The sequence below is a fragment of the Bos grunniens genome, chromosome 6 (genome assembly GCF_055505025.1).
Source record: "Bos grunniens cultivar Pamir isolate PY7600 chromosome 6, Bosgru_T2T1.0, whole genome shotgun sequence".
NCBI classification, from domain to species: Eukaryota; Metazoa; Chordata; class Mammalia; order Artiodactyla; family Bovidae; genus Bos; species Bos grunniens.
In genome coordinates, this window is record NC_141170.1 from 104,929,782 (window position 1) to 104,946,039 (window position 16,258).

At 38.4% G+C, this 16,258-nt stretch overlaps 1 long non-coding RNA gene across 23 annotated transcripts in view; it reads right to left on the reverse strand.

Moving 5' to 3' along the window:
• LOC147371147 (uncharacterized) overlaps positions 1-16,258 on the reverse strand; it is a 552,664-nt gene that overhangs the window by 435,755 nt on the left and 100,651 nt on the right. Inside the window, exon 6 of one of the 23 annotated variants that reach the window (XR_015165877.1) lies at positions 14,583-14,674. The exons of the other annotated variants lie outside the window; for them this stretch is intronic. This is a non-coding gene — a long non-coding RNA (uncharacterized LOC147371147). The remainder of the gene's footprint in view (positions 1-14,582; positions 14,675-16,258) is intronic. 23 annotated transcript variants of the gene reach the window in all.

Below are 16,258 nucleotides of genomic sequence, written 5' to 3' on the forward strand. Positions count from 1 at the left end.
CATGCCCTTCTCCAGGGGATCTTCCCAACCTGGGGATTGAACCCAGGTCTCCTGCATTGCAGGCATATTCTTTACCATCTGAGCCACCAGGGAAGCCCATGAATACTGGAGTGGGTAGCCTATCCCTTCTCCAGGAGATCTTCCCAACCCAGGGATCGAACCCAGGTCTCCTGCATTGCAGGCAGATTCTTAACCAGCTGAGTTACCAGGGAAGCCCTTGGTTAAGTATACGCCTAATTAAATCCTTTTACTATATAAGGACAGATAAGATATTGGGGGACAATATAGCATCTGTCTTAGTTTGTTTCTCTGGCTTCTCAAATGTGCGTGGTATATGATCCAACAAAGAAAAGAAACTAACGTGTAAAGGGAAGATAGAGGAAAGTCTGTGAGCAGAGACAGCATGCTGATCAGGGAGGCCTTCAGAAAAGAAGGGAGGCTTGAACTAAGTCTAAGATGACTAGACAGTCACCAAGACCACAGATCAGAATAAAGGCATTTAGAGGGAAAGAAAATAAAAACATGTCATTATCACAGAATGTGACATTTGCTCTTCCATTTAGGAAATTTCAAGTAGTTCTATGAAGCCAAAGCATATGGAGGGGTAGATGGAGATGAGATTGGCTAGATACAAAGGAATCAGATAATAAACAGTCTTCTACAGCCAGCAAGGAATTTAGCCACTGCTCTGTAGGTAAAAGGGAAATGCTGATGAGTTTTAAGTAGTGAGGTGACATAACCATATTTATACATTTAAGAGATTACTCTAGTGACAATGCAGAGAATAGATAAGCCTGAAGATAAGGGTAAGATTTAGGAGGCAGTTTTACAAAAACAAGATTACAAAGGTGGTACTTATGGCAATACCCATAAGAAATCAGAGCTTTAGGTGACAGATTCTGTAGGACTTGGCAATTAACTGATAGCAGAAGTGAAGGGACCCACTCCAGTGTTCTTGCCTGGAGAATCCCAGGGACGGGGGAGCCTGGTGGGCTGCCGTCTATGGGGTCGCACAGAGTCGGACACAACTGAAGCAACTTAGCAGCAGCAGCAGCATTAGAAGTGAAGGGAAAGGAAGATTACTAATGCTTGGGTGGATGCAGCTTAAGATGGAGAATTCAAAATGAGATCATAGATATGTTGAGTTTGAAGGTACTAGGGATGCTAAGAAACAACTGAGTGAAGGTGACCAATATTCAGATGAAAACAAGGATCTGGAGTCAAAGAGGTCTAAAATTGAAATGTGTGTTTGGAATCATCAGTGTGATGAGGTCATTGAAACATTTGACATCGATTAATGAAAATACAGAACTTGAGAAGACACCTGAGAATGAAGACTGCTTAATATGTGGTGCCAAATACTGAGAGTATCGCAGACCTTGTGAAGCATTTCTGGAAGCCAGATTTCAGGGTTCTGGACCATACAGGTAGCTAATATATTCAAATACATCAAAAGTTAATGTGACTGGGAGCTGACAGTGAATCGGAAAGGAGAAGGAATTCTGTGGCTTTATAGATAAAGAAGGAGGAAGAGAATTTTAAAATAATAATTATAATAGAATGTAAGTCAGAAGATCTGGTCACTCCCTTACTGGCAGGTTGAGCTGGGGAGAGAAGAAACCAATCTTTAAAGAAACAGAAGAATCATGTGCAGAAAGAAGCAAAGCCAGGAAATTAAACGTGAACACTGCCTGTATTTCCAACATGTTCTCAATTCCTGGCTTTCCTTGGAATTTCTTCATTCCTACCTTTGAGTTCCACAAAATATCAGAGTCATTTTTAATAGCTTTTTCCTTTTCCTCTTAGTCCTAAGCAAATTAATTTGCTTCTTGCAATAATAAGACTCTAATATACAGATACAATATCCTTTCAGAAAGAAAAAATTATTTTTCTCCTACATGGATGTGAGGAAGTGTGAGGAGGAAAGTGGGTAGAAATAACTATCCTTATCTATGGCAGAGATCATTAGGTACTGTCCCATAGACATTATTCTCTTTCCTTAAAAGGAGAACCCACATTTTTAATTGACAATGGTTGAAAGCAGTTTGCAGTCTCCCTTGTAGCCAGGCATAACATGTGACAAACTTTTGAATGATGAGATGTTAAGTAAAAGATGATATTAGAACTTCTTAGAAGACTGCTTAAAATATTATTATCAAATATTGTCTAATAATAAATTTTATCAAATAATATCAAATATTATTATATAGAAACTATCTTTTTGCCCTTTCTCCCTTCCTTTTTCCTGCACTCTGGACAGCTGACCTGAGGGCAGGAGTTGCAGTAAACATCCTGATTCAAGAGGTGACCTTGAGAATGAAAGCCATCCACAGAATAGGAGAAGAAGATGGGAGAAGCCCAGATCACTGATGACCACAGAATCACCAAAAGAACCTAGAACTCTTTTCTCTATTTTATACGGAAGAGAAACAAATTCTTATCTTATTTAAGAGATTTGAAACTTGCTGCTAGATGCAGATAAACTTAATTGCAGCAGATACTTTAAAAACTGATATGCCTTTTTATGATTTATACAACTCCAATTCTTAATATCACTACTGCATTTATCACAGACTATTTTCTTACTTTAAAAAACTGTTTAAGAACTCTTCTTCCTTACATTTCTTTACAGGAGAAGTCAGAGTGATGTGATGGGGGAAAAATAGCCAGAAAATTAAGAAAACTATATTTAGATGCTCGCCATATTATTTTGATAAGAAATAAAACTTCAGGTACATTTTTTATTTTTAAATTGAGAGAGCTTAATTAGATGGTATCTATGGGCTTCCCCAGTGGCTCAGTGGTAAAGAATCTGCCTGTCAATGCAGGCGACAAGGAAATGCAGGCTTGCTCCCTGACTCCAGATCGCCTAGAGAAGGAAATGGCAACCCACTCCAGTATCCTTGCGTGGAAAATCCCATAAACAGGGGAGCCTGGAGGGCTACAGTCCATGGGGTCACAAAAAGAGTCGGACACTGAACGACTAAACGACAATAACAAGGTCCCTTTTAACTGCAAGAACTTCTCTTATCCTGTATGTTTTGTTTTTTTCACAGAATTATCAAAAAGATCAAATATATGATTATTATTTAGCAAACACATAACACTGTGCCAGGCACTTAGCAATATTAATCACCAAAAGAGTAGGTGCCACTCAACTTGCCCAAAGTCACACAGCTTATACTCGGCAGAACCTGGGTTCAAACCCAGGAAGTCTCACAGGTCTCTGATCTTAACCACTATCCCAGCCTAACTCAAATAAATAGCCCCACTTAACCAAGTCACGCCAGTAAAAATGGTTCAAAGAACCTAACAGGACTTGGAAGTTTCATTTATGAAATATTTCCAAATGTGGTTTCTCCCAGCCCTTTAAACACAGTATTGGTGAGAAGCTCAGAGTGCAACAGGGACTTCAGAAGGGTACCTGTGCCATGCTCTAGATGAGATGGGCTGCACAGCTTCCCTAAGAATCAGGACTGAAAAAAACTTTCTTAGAATAGCCTCTGGGGAAGAAGGGTGTTCATTCTTTCTAGTAAATCACATTTGCATTTTAAACAACTAAATAAATGAATAAATAAACCATCACCTATCATTTTTTCAAGCTGGGCTGTATCATTGATCCTGCTGCTGCCATGCAGCAGATGGGCTTGCTCTGGCATGTCTGATGCTGACCTGCCATCTCTCAGGGACTCCAGCCACTCCTGCTCCTCACTTCCCTGGCATGCGAATATTGAGTTTCACATAGAAATGTGAAAAATGCCTTTAAGCTCATTGCTACATGAAATACAATATATTTGCCAGAGAAGCTGGACTCTCATGTTATTCATAAATCAATTATGTTTATCCTTAGACCAGAAAGTACTAAAACGTTCTTTCCTCATTTTGAAATCCAATCTGATATCCACAGTAATTATGCTGCCTTTCATATGAATCACTGTCTCATACTGTAATCGTTAGTACTATGGCTGATTCATTTTCTGCCTTATAGTATTTGAAATGATCATTTCACTTGGGGTAGGATTTGGGGAGTTATTGAAGTAAATCCTTTTATTCACTAGACTTTCCTTTTTTATCTCATCTTCAGTCTCTTTGTTCAGATTTTATACCAAAGTTTTACAAAGGCTGTAGCAAGTCAGAGAAGAACAAACTACCAAATCCTCCTGAAGCCAGCAAAGCCATACAAATGGATGGCGAAGCCTCTCTCTCCACCGCATTTCACTGATCTCTCCTTGCCTACCAGAGGTAAACCACACCCATCCTCTTATTTGCCCCTTTCTTCTTCCTGAAATAGGGTCGTTTAATATGATGTGCTGAAATACTTTTAAAATATCTAAGTCTTTATTTCTGGTCATTTTCCAAATATACACAAATAGATATGAGTTATTTTCTAGGGATCATAGACCTCACCATTTTAGAAGAGCCACATTTAAAGACAGATGTCTGCTGCCCTGGAACCGCCAATATCACATTATTCCATGCATATTAGGCAGGTGTCATGGGATCGTCTTGGTTCAGACCCTCTGGAATGTAAGGCATAGTCTTGGGATTATGCCCTGCTGCCCTTTCCACATTAAATGTTCCACTGTCAGAATGAGCGGAGACAGGTGGGCCCAACAAAAGGCCATCTAACTCAGACTGCCAACCCCCAGGTGGAACATAAGAAGATGGAAAAGCAAGAACCTTTGCAGACACTGTCAGTGCTGTAAGAAAACATTACAATAAAAAAGGCGACTTGATGTTGCAGATATTAATAAGGATCACTCCAATGAGAAATTCCTTCCTGTGGCCACAGACACAAGTAGATTCTATTTCAACATCCATGATAGCTGTACATTAGGAGGGGTTCTTTGTATTGTACTCCACTTAAGAGCTCTTCCTTATCTTGAAAATTGATAAAAGCTGATTTCCAAAGAAATAGAGGAAAACAACAGAATGAGAAAGACTAGCGATCTCTTCAGAAAATTAGAGATACCAAGGGAACATTTTATGCAAAGATGGGCTCAATAAAGGACAGAAATGGTATGGACCTAACAGAAGTAGAAGATATTAAGAAGAGGTAGCAAGAATACACAGAAGAACTGTACAAAAAAGATCTTCACGACCAAGATAATCATGATGGTGTGATCACTCACCTAGAGCCAGATATCCTGGAATGTGAAGTCAAGTGGGCCTTAGAAAGCATCACTACGAACAAAGCTAGTGGAGGTGATGGAATTCCAGTTGAGCTATTTCAAATCCTGAAAGATGATGCTGTAAAAGTGCTGCACTCAATATGCCAGCAAATTTGGAAAACTCAGCAGTGGCCACAGGGCTGGAAAAGGTCAGTCTTCATTCCAATCCCAAAGAAAGGCAATGCCAAAGAATGCTCAAACTACCGCACAATTGCACTCATCTCACACGCTACTAAAGTAATGCTCAAAATTCTGCAAGCAAGGCTTCAGCAATACGTGAACCGTGAACTTCCAGATGTTCAAGCTGCTTTTAGAAAAGGCAGAGGAACCAGAGATCAAATTGTCAACATCCGCTGGATCATCAAAAAAAGCAAAAGAGTTCCAGAAAAACATCTATTTCTGCTTTATTGACTATGCCAAAGACTTTGACTGTGTGGACCACAATAAACTGTGGGAAATTCTGAAAGAGATGGGAATACCAGACCACCTGACCTGCCTCTTGAGAAACCTATCTGCAGGTCAGGGAGCAACAGTTAGAACTGGACATGAACAACAGACTGGTTCCAAATAGGAAAAGGAGTACGTCAAGGATGTTTATTGTCACCCTGCTTATTTAACTTCTATGCAGAGTACATCATGAGAAACGCTGGGCTGGAAGAAGCACAAGCTGGAATCAAGATTGCAGGGAGAAATATCAGTAACCTCAGATATGCAGATGACATCACCCTTATGGCAGAAAGTGATGAGGAACTAAAAAGCCTGTTGATGAAAGTGAAAGAGGAGAGTGAAAAAGTTGGCTTAAAGCTCAACATTCAGAAAACTAAGATCATGGCATCTGATCCCATCACTTCATGGCAGATAGATGGGGAAACAGTGGAAATAGTGTCAGACTTTATTTTGGGGGGCTCCAAAATCACTGCAGATGGTGATTGCAGCCATGCAATTAAAAGACGCTTACTCCTTGGAAGGAAAGTTATGACCGACGTAGATAGCATATTGAAAAGCAGAGATATTACTTTGCCAACAAAGGTCTGTCTAGTCAAGGCTATGGTTTTTCCTGTGGTCATGTATGGATGTGAGAGTTGAACTGTGAAGAAAGCTGAGCGCCAAAGAATTGATGCTTTTGAACTGTGGTGTTGGAGAAGACTCCTGAGAGTCCCTTGGACTGCAAGGAGATCCAACCAGTCCATCCTAAAGGAGATCAGTCCTGGGCGTTCATTGGAAGGACTGATGCTGAAGCTGAAACTCCAGTACTTTGGCCACCTCATGCAAAGAGTTGACTCATTGGAAAAGACCCTGATGCTGGGAGGAATTGCGGGCAGGAGGAGAAGGGGACGACAGAGGATGAGATGGCTGGATGGCATCACCGACTCGATGGACATGAGTTTGAGTGAATTCTGGGAGTTGGTGATGGACAGGGAGGCCTGGCGTACTGTGACTCATGGGGTCCCAAAGAGTCGGACACGACTGAGCGACTGAACTGAACTGAACTGAACTGATGGTCTCTTTGCATTTGAAGCACTGGGTTTTTCATTTTAAAACATTAAGTATGAAATAACACCTTCATAATAAGAGCGCCCATTCATTGAATGTTTGCAGTGTGGAAGACACTATGCTAAGAGCTTTATAGTCACAATCTTATTTGAGTCTTAAAACAACTCTTTGAGGTATTATTAACTCTTCTTTATAAATGAGGAGATTTAATATCACATATCTGTTAGAGAAGATCCATATCAAAAACCAGGCTTATGGAGTTCCAACATTCATGTTTTTAACTATATGTTACGTTTTTAATCTCATGCTATATTGCCTTTGCACTCATGTATGGACTGCTCAAGAGCTATACCCAATTTTTACCCAGGCCAATATGTCTTGTTACCACCAGTTGGTTTTTAGAAACTTCATTTTTGCTTTCCACTTGCAAAGCTCACAGGGTTGTTTTGGTTTTTTAATGAAGTTAAAGTACAGAAAAATGACCATTGTATCCAAAAGCAGAATTTGTTTTAAGTGATTTCAACCACTGTAATTGGTACCCCACTCCAGTACTCTTGCCTGGAAAATCCCATGGACGGAGGAGCCTGGTGGGCTGCAGTCCATGGGGTCGCTAGGAGTCGGACACGGCTGAGCGACTTCACTTTCACTTTACACTTTCATGCATTGGAGAAGGAAATGGCAACCCACTCCAGTGTTATTGCCTGGAGAATCCCAGGGATGGAGGAGCCTAGTGGGCTGCCATCTATGGGGTCGCACAGAGTTGGACATGACTGAAGTGACTTAGCAATTTTCTTTATCAACACCTTTATTCTATCACCACACAAAAAGATCCAATACGAGCTGAGTTTTTATTTTGACTGAAGATGATCCTGTGTTTTGTAAAATGACTGGTTTTATAACATATAGAATGATACACCTCTGCGCAGTAGAACAGCTGGTCTTAAAATAGGCAGTTCTGCCATCAACCCTTCTCCCACCCTTGGCTTCTTTTGTGGAGCTGCCATGACATCTAGTGGCCAAAGTTTAGGGTAGATTTTCTTTATCCATACAGCATGTGGGAATTCTAATTTAGAAGCATATTTACAACCTCACATAGCTAATGAAATTTTAAATTAATACCGTGCTTCACAGTTTACAACTCACTTTTGCATCTATCATTGGTTTATTAATTTGAATGCTATGACTTTCCTATACTACTTAGATTTTTAAAATACGTACTATTAAGTGCCACACCAAAGCCATGGTTTATTCTGAGTACAGGAATGAATAATAGAATTTGATTCTTTATGCTTATCTTCTACAAAAGTAACAACTGTTTAGATTAAGAGTCAATGGTAAATCAAACTTACATTTTAAATACAGTCTAAATAAACAAGTAATAAATTTGTATTATCCCAAATAATTTACAGTAAAAAATTATTAATATACAAGTAAATTCTCTATGCCTCTTGCTGACTTAAGAATGATTTTTGCTAAATAAAAAAATAGTTCAGGATTGGGAACACGTGTACACCTGTGGCAGATTCATATTGATGTATGGCAACACCAATACAATATTGTAAAGTAATTAGCCTCTAATTAAAATAAATAAATTTTAAAAAGTAAAATAAAATAAATAAAAAATAGTTAACACTATTTCAATAAGAAATAGAAGACTAAAAAATGGTTTTAAAAAGACAAAAAATGGTCATTTTCAGCCGATTTTTTAATTTCAAAGGTCTGCTGCTGCTGCTAAGTCACTTCAGTCGTGTTCGACTCTGTGCGATCCCATAGACAGCAGCCCACCAGGCTCTCCCGTCCCTGGGAGTCTCCAGGCAAGAACACTGGAGTGGGTTGCCATTTCCTTCTCCAATGCAGGAAAGTGGAAAGTGAAAGTGAAGTCGCTCGGTCGTGTCTGACCCTCAACAACCTCATGGACTGCATCCTACCAGGCTCCTCTGTCCATGGGATTTTCCAGGCAAGAGTACTGGAGTGGGTTGCCATAGGTCTATTCCCTAGTAATTACACTTTCTGAAGTTTAAGTTAAAAGAAAACAATTTATAGAAACCAATATGCAAATGACCAGACGAACTTTTAAAAAATTTTTTTCTAGTGCAATTTCTCAGCCTAACAAACTCCAAAAAGCAGAGCCTGAGAGAAGTCTGATGCATGAATGGTTTATCAAAGATGACAGCTGCAGAAATAAGAGCGAGAGACAAGAAGCGCCAGGAAGGACAAGGGTGGAGAGAGAGGAGGAATAGCCACACAAAGGCACAATAAGGAGTTGTCCACTATTAGGTGCTAGATCTACGGGACTTTTTGAAAAGAATTGTTGAATATACTGTGTCTCTGCTGGAAGGATGAAAAGGTGAAACATGTATCCATTAACTCACATTCCCCATTGGTCAAGGTTTGCCCATGGGTTGCAAGATCTCCCACACTTTCAGATTGCTCATGTGTGTTCAAGCATCCCACGCTGCGGGTGTCAGAGGAGGCGCACAAGGACGAAGGTGAGGCACTTCTGGTTACACATAAAAAAGCAGGGCAACCTCTGTGCCAACCTGTTCCCTGCAACCACAACTGCGAGGAAGGATAAGGCCAAGTGGATCCGCAGTGGTACATAGAGATGTCCAAGACATGTGTATATAGAATTTGTGTTATGTTCCTAATAAATGGGTCATTCAAGCTAATTGTCACGGATACTTTTATATTTGTGGGCACTGTTAAATATGTTGATTAACTGATGTAATCATCACTCTGGCCAGTGCACAGTACAAGTCAAAATTACAAAGAGATCTTGAATCAGTAGTAAAAAGCCATTATCCTGAGTGACAACTATTTTAGAGGTGTTGTCCAAATAATGCTCACAGTAGGAACTGTTATGTGAAACTATTTTAATCTTATTTTAAAAAATCAACATTTAAAATCAGTTATCTCGATGTGAAATCCTGATATGGTGGGAATACCTGGCTGCTGGTAAGAAACTCTGTTAAACTTTCATAGAGTCCCAAGAGCAGATGTTTTCCAGAAAGAAGAGAAACAAAAGATAATGAGAGTGAGAAATAGAAGAAAATTAAAAGCCTATCTTAGACCACCTGATGTGAAGAGCTGACTCATTGGAAAAGACCCTGAGGCTGGGAAAGATTTAGGGCAAGAGAAGAAGGTGGCTACAGAGGATGAAGATTGGATGGCATCACCAACTCAATGGACATGAGTTTGATTAAACTCAGGGACATAGTGAAGGACAGAGGAGCCTGCTGTGTTGCAGTCCACAGGGTCGCAAAGTGTTGGACATGACTGAGCAACAACAGGTAATGAAAAAGAATTCCCAAAAGGTAAATTTAGATTTTTGCCTGCCATAGGAAAATTGGAAGTTCTACTCTTTTGTATGATGACTTCATTGTCCTCAAAGAGCAAAGCTTTTGTTACTCCTTTCTTCATCACTGCTATCAAACTCAAGTCAAAGAATTAAATGTAAAAAATAAAATCATTAAACTCCTTGAAGACAACATAGGTAAATTTTTTTATAATCTTCAGGATGAAGAAGGATTTTTCAGCCAGAAATCATAGAAGACTAGTAAGCTTTATTACCTATGTTGTAAAAACATATATAGTACAAAGATATGCCAAACAAAAAACCAAATACTTGTAGAATGTATGACAGACAAGTAATTAATATCTGTACTATTAAAAGAGCTCGATCAACAATCAGCAGACTGATTATCAGCTCTCATTTTAGACACTCTCAGAATGAAAATAAATGAATATTTTCATTTCTTAATAAAGAATTTAATCATCGATGCTCCTTCTTTACTCACATAACAAAATAACAGCTACAAGTAGAAGCAGTCATCATTATAGTTTATTGGTTTTATTTAAATATAAATATATATATATATATATAGAGAGAGAGAGGGAGAGCGAGAGAGAGAGAAAGAAAGAGAAGATGGACTATAATCATTTTAATGCTTAACATCTCCAATTTCATTTATAGGGCCCTTTATTCAGCTATACTCACAATAAAGTATAAAATGTACTACTTTTCTGGTAAGTAGGATGATGAGAGTCTCCTAACAACACAGTTTGTATTCCTATACATTATGCCAAGGTGAGTATACCTTCTTTATAGGTTTACTGGGGTAATGATTGAGGCAATATATGTAACTTTTTGTTGTTTAGTCGCTAGCTCGTGTCTGACTCTTTTGCAACCCCATGGACTATAGCCCTCTGGACTTCTATGTCCACGGGATTTCCCAGACCAGAATACTGGAGGGGGTTGCCCGTTTTCTTCTCTGGGGAATACTCTCGACCCAGGGACTCGCCCTGCATCTCTTGCTTTGGCAGGTGGATTCTTTACCACTGAACCACCTGGGAAGTCCATATGTAAATCAAGCATCTCAATAACTATTTAAAAAAATAAAAGAGCTCTATCAAATCAGTAAATAAAAGAGGAACATCACAGAGTATACCAAAGAACTTGAATATACAATTAATGAATAAAAAAGTTAAAGAGCAACTAACACGAAAATATATCAATAGCAAACATTTATTGAGAGTGAATTTATCAGGATATGCTGTAAGAGTTTTGTGTGTGTTAATTCATTTAATCCTCACCACAATCGTACAAGGTTTATATTATTATTATCACCATTTTTCAGATGAGCAAACTGAGACATTGAGAGGCTAAATAATTGGCACAAAGTCAGAAAGCTGTTAAGTGATACAGATAGGATTTGAATTCACCAACTATACATCCTCATTATAAATCCAAGGCAACTGAAAACAATTTACTGCTTTCCACCTGGTCAGTTGATAATGATCTTTAAGATTATCAGTGTTCTGTGGGCACTCATAAATTGTTGAGGGAAGTGTCAAATGATACAGTCTTTGTGAAAGACAGTGTAACAGTATGCATAAATGTTAAATGTTTTCTCTGTGTCCCAGATAAACTTCTTGTAATACCATAACCCAAGGAGATAAAGAATTAGAAAGATGTATAAATAGAAATATTCTTAAAAGCATTGTTAATAATAGGAGGGAGAAGAAAATGGAAACAACCACAAAGTTCATCAGTGGAATAGTGGGTTAAATAAAGTGTAGCTACACAAGGAATGAGCACACAGCCTTAAAAATGGGTGACCTGTTCATTGACATAGAGAGGGCTGAAGATCACCGAGTATAAATTCTACTACAAAGCAGGATATAGTCTATGGTTTTCAGCTTTCTACTGTCATAGATCATGAAGGCCTTTAGAGTCCATAATGAAAAATGGCCCACTGAGTCACTGACTCTCAATTGCATAAGGGAGAGGAGCAAAATCCCTAGTTATAAACTGTTGATGTATATTATGAGGATATATATAGAGAAAGATATATGTATAAATTTATACCAATGTATATAAAACACCATACATATACCATAACCAAATGTACGCATATACAACTCTATATCCATATGTTTGCTAAAAAAAATCTGAATGGATCTTTGCAAAAACTCAAACTATAAATATTAGCCTGAATAACAGTACTGAGGAGTTATTTATATTTCCTTCCTCATAATTTTTATTTGGATTTTCCATACAATTGTATATTATCTATCAAATCAAGAAATAAAATAATGCCATTTTCATCTGGAAAAAGAATTAATGCCTTTGATATGTTCTCTGTAAGCTGAGGAAGACATCACCATCTTTCTCTGTTCCCCATAGGTCATTCAAGTTTGTAAATAACTTATGACTAGATTTCTCTTGTTTCATCTTTTGGGTTACTGCCATACTTGTGAATAATCAAACAAGGGCCAATATATGTAAAATGAGCATTTCCTTTATAGATGACACTCTTAAATATTAAACCTAAATGATGAAAACATACAAGAAAAAATTGCTGAGCTGCTTTGTGACTTTCAAAGAGCCAAGTTCCTCCTCCCATAAGAGGTAACTCCTCACATTCCTTAAGGCTTTAGCAGATCCCTGCTCCCTGGAGGAGAAGCAGAGCATACCAAACTTAAGGAGCCAATGCCTCCCTTATACATTAAGACGTCAATAACTCACTTCTACCAGGATTAGACCATTGATTCCAACATGATCTTAACAGAAGTGTTTAGTGGCAGTTCCCTCCCTGCTAAACCTCTTAGTATAGCATGTTCTTAGGATATATCCTCCCAAGAGAGTAGCAGGGTAGATTCAAGCTAAGAAAGCTATATCAACTCATCTTGGTCGGTAGCTCAGCCATATGGCTACTGAAAAACAGTCTATGTTGCAAAATGGGAAATCCTGTACCCTGAACCATCCACCAGTTTCTACTGGATCTAATACAAGCTGTAAAGCTTCTGATGTGGGATTAGGAATCAGAAATCAAATACCATGTAAAACAGATTATGCTATAATAAACCAAGTGAAAATTCAGAGCAGATCTTTTTTTTCGCCCCTGTGGAAATGTATGTATTACACACACACATGGATAAAATTAAAATGGCAAATAAATATGAAAGTAAAACACATTTAAAATAAGGAACATTCTCTTTTCTAGGAACCTATACATAAATACCAATCAGATATGCAGATGACACCACCCTTATGGCAGAAAGCGGAAGAACTAAAGAGCCTCGTGATGAAAGTGAAAGACAAGAGTGAAAAAGCTGGCTTAAAGCTCAACATTCAGAAAACTAAGATCATGACATCCAGTCCCATCACTTCATGGCAAATAGACAGGGAAACAATGGAAACAGTGACAGATTTTATTTTCTTGGGCTCCAAAATCACTGCAGATGGTGTCTGCAGCCATGAAATTAAAAGACGCTTACTCCTTAAAAGAAGTTATGACCAACCCAGATAGCATATTAAAAAGCAGAGATGACTTTGCCAACAAAGGTCCATCTAGTCAAACTATGGTTTTTCCAGTAGTCATATATGGATGTGAGAGTTGGACTATAAAGAAGGCTGAGTGCCAAAGAATTGATGCTTTTGAACTTTGGTGTTGGAGAAGACTCTTGAGAGTCCCTTGGACTGCAAGGAGATCAAACCAGTCCATCCTAAAGGAAATCAGTCCTGAATATTCATTGGAAGGACTGATGCTGAAGCTGAAACTCCAATTTTAGCTACCTGATGCGAAGATTGGACTCATTGGAAAAGACTCTGATGCTGGGAAAGATTGAAGGTAGGAGGAGAAGGGAACGACAGAGGATGAGATGGTTGGATGGCATCACCAACTCAATGGACATGAGTTTGAGTAAGCTCCAGGAATTGGTGATGGACAGGGAGGCCTGGTGTGCTGCAGTCCATGGGGTTGCAAAGAGTCGGACATGACTGAGTGACTGAACTGAACTGATACATAAATACCTATACATAAATAATAAGGATGTGCTTAGTTCGCTCAGTTGTGTCTGACTCTTTGCAACCCCATGGACTGTAGCCCACCAGGCTCTTCTGTCCATGGGGATTCTCCAGGCAAGAATACTGGAGTGGGTTGCCATGCCCTCCTCCAGGGGATCTTTCCAACCCAACGATCGAACCCAGTTCTCCCACATTGCAGGTGGAATAATTATATTAAAAAGTCAGTTATCCTTATCTTCAATTATGATACAATAACTATTTATTAAACATGCATATTTTCTGTACATAAAAATTATTTAGTCTTTAAAACAAATGATCTCTTAGAAATAAAAGTGACTGAATTCCTGTCAAATGTACATTGTAAAGCAATTATCCTACAATTAAAGTTTTTTAAAGAAATATAGATTATATTTATAAACATAATACATAAATTTTATATATTTTATATAAATATATTTATATTTTTATAAATTAAATTTTAAAAGGTGATTGAAGAGAGCTCATTCTAAGTCTAGATCAGAATTTAGCCTGCAAAACTATTCTGAGTGACAGGAATTATTAATAGTATTTTATAGGTAAAGAAAGTGAGACCAATAACTCTTACTGACCTGCTCAAACAGTAAGTAAATGGAAGGGCTGGGATTAGTGCCTAGGTCTTGACGTTAAGTCCAAATTTCTTTTTATTGCATCATGCTTCCTCCTAAACATTACAGAGAAAAGTTTCTTATTCAGAGTAGGTGAGAAAGAGTTAGTAATTTGTGCATTTTTAAAATGTATAAGAATACAACATGCAATTGCTTCAAGACAGAAAAAATATTAGTAGGTTAGAAGTACTATGTTACAGAAGAAGTTGTAATGAATAACTCTTGGGTGAGTTTAGGTAATAAAGTAATAGAAAGATACCATTATGAGTTGATTCTTCTACATAAATCCTGAGGATAGCACAGCAGCTACCAGGCTCAGGCTCCATGTTACAGCATTAGTTGATGGTGAGCGGTGAGTGGGACCACCAGTCTTATCCCAGGGAACTGGCTCTAAGTTTACTCTCAGATAGAATGTGTGTGTCAAATACAAACTAACAAGCCTGCCCTTTGAGAAAGAAGGGAATGATGAGATGTCTATTAAAATCATTGCAACCACAATGAGAACAGAGCCTTCTCAGCAAACATAGAAAAAATGTGCTTGGAGAAGAAATAAGGACCACTCAGTCTTGCAGGAGGGGTATCACTGCAATATCCACAACTTTCAAGGCTACATAACAAGATTCTATGAATGGGAAACACAGCTGGACACCAGAATTAAAGTCAGAGCAAAAAGACTGGCTTTGGCTACTGTATAGGAGTAACGACAGTCCTGCTGAAAGAGTTTGTGAGCCTCCCAAGACCTACTAGAGATTTGAACAGAGACATTAAATGATTAAGCCTTTGGTACTCAGGGGCTTCCCAGGTGGCATTAGTGGTAAAGAACCTTCCTGCCAGTGCAAGAGAATAAGAGACCTGGGTTCAATCTCTGGGTCAGGAAGATCCCCTGGAGGAGGCACAACAACCCACTCCAGTATTCTTGCCTAGAGAATCCCATGGGCAGAGGAGCCTGGAGGGCTACAGTCCATAGCTTCGCAAAGAGTTGGGCATGAATAAAGTGACTTTAGGCACTCATAGCCAAAGATTAGTTATACTGAAGGTTATGTAACATTGAGGTCTAAAGCTACAGTATTCCACGTTGACACATGTCTCTAGTTCACGTGGTCCATGAACCATATTTCTTCCACCTTGCTCCTCTACTAGCACATCTTCTGCTTGGAAGAAGCTTTATAGACACATCTTTCTTTCAGCTCACTGAGTATGTCTGAAGACCCAAGTCCAGAAAAGTCATACATAACTTCCCATATATCTTTGGTAAGAATTTAGATACATGGATACTCCCAGCTATGAGAAAGATTGGGGCATGTCATTCTTATATTCCAGCTAACATTGTGTAGTCTTTAGTTTACCTTATAATATACCTAATAATTCTATTATTATGTAAGGAGAGAACAAATTTTTGTGATCAATAGTCTCTGTCAACTAGTAGTCTTTAATCTTAATCTTCATTTACATGCCCACAATTGTACTCCTTCTTTCGTAAAACTAGAAATTTGGAAAGGAACATAGTTCACATGTATATGTTTATAATTCTTATAGCCTTTATGTATATAGTATATATTCCATGGTACAAGTTCAAGAAACTCATAAGATATTATTTGGATGATATGTCTGAACCGATGCCTAGAACAGCAAAAAGCATC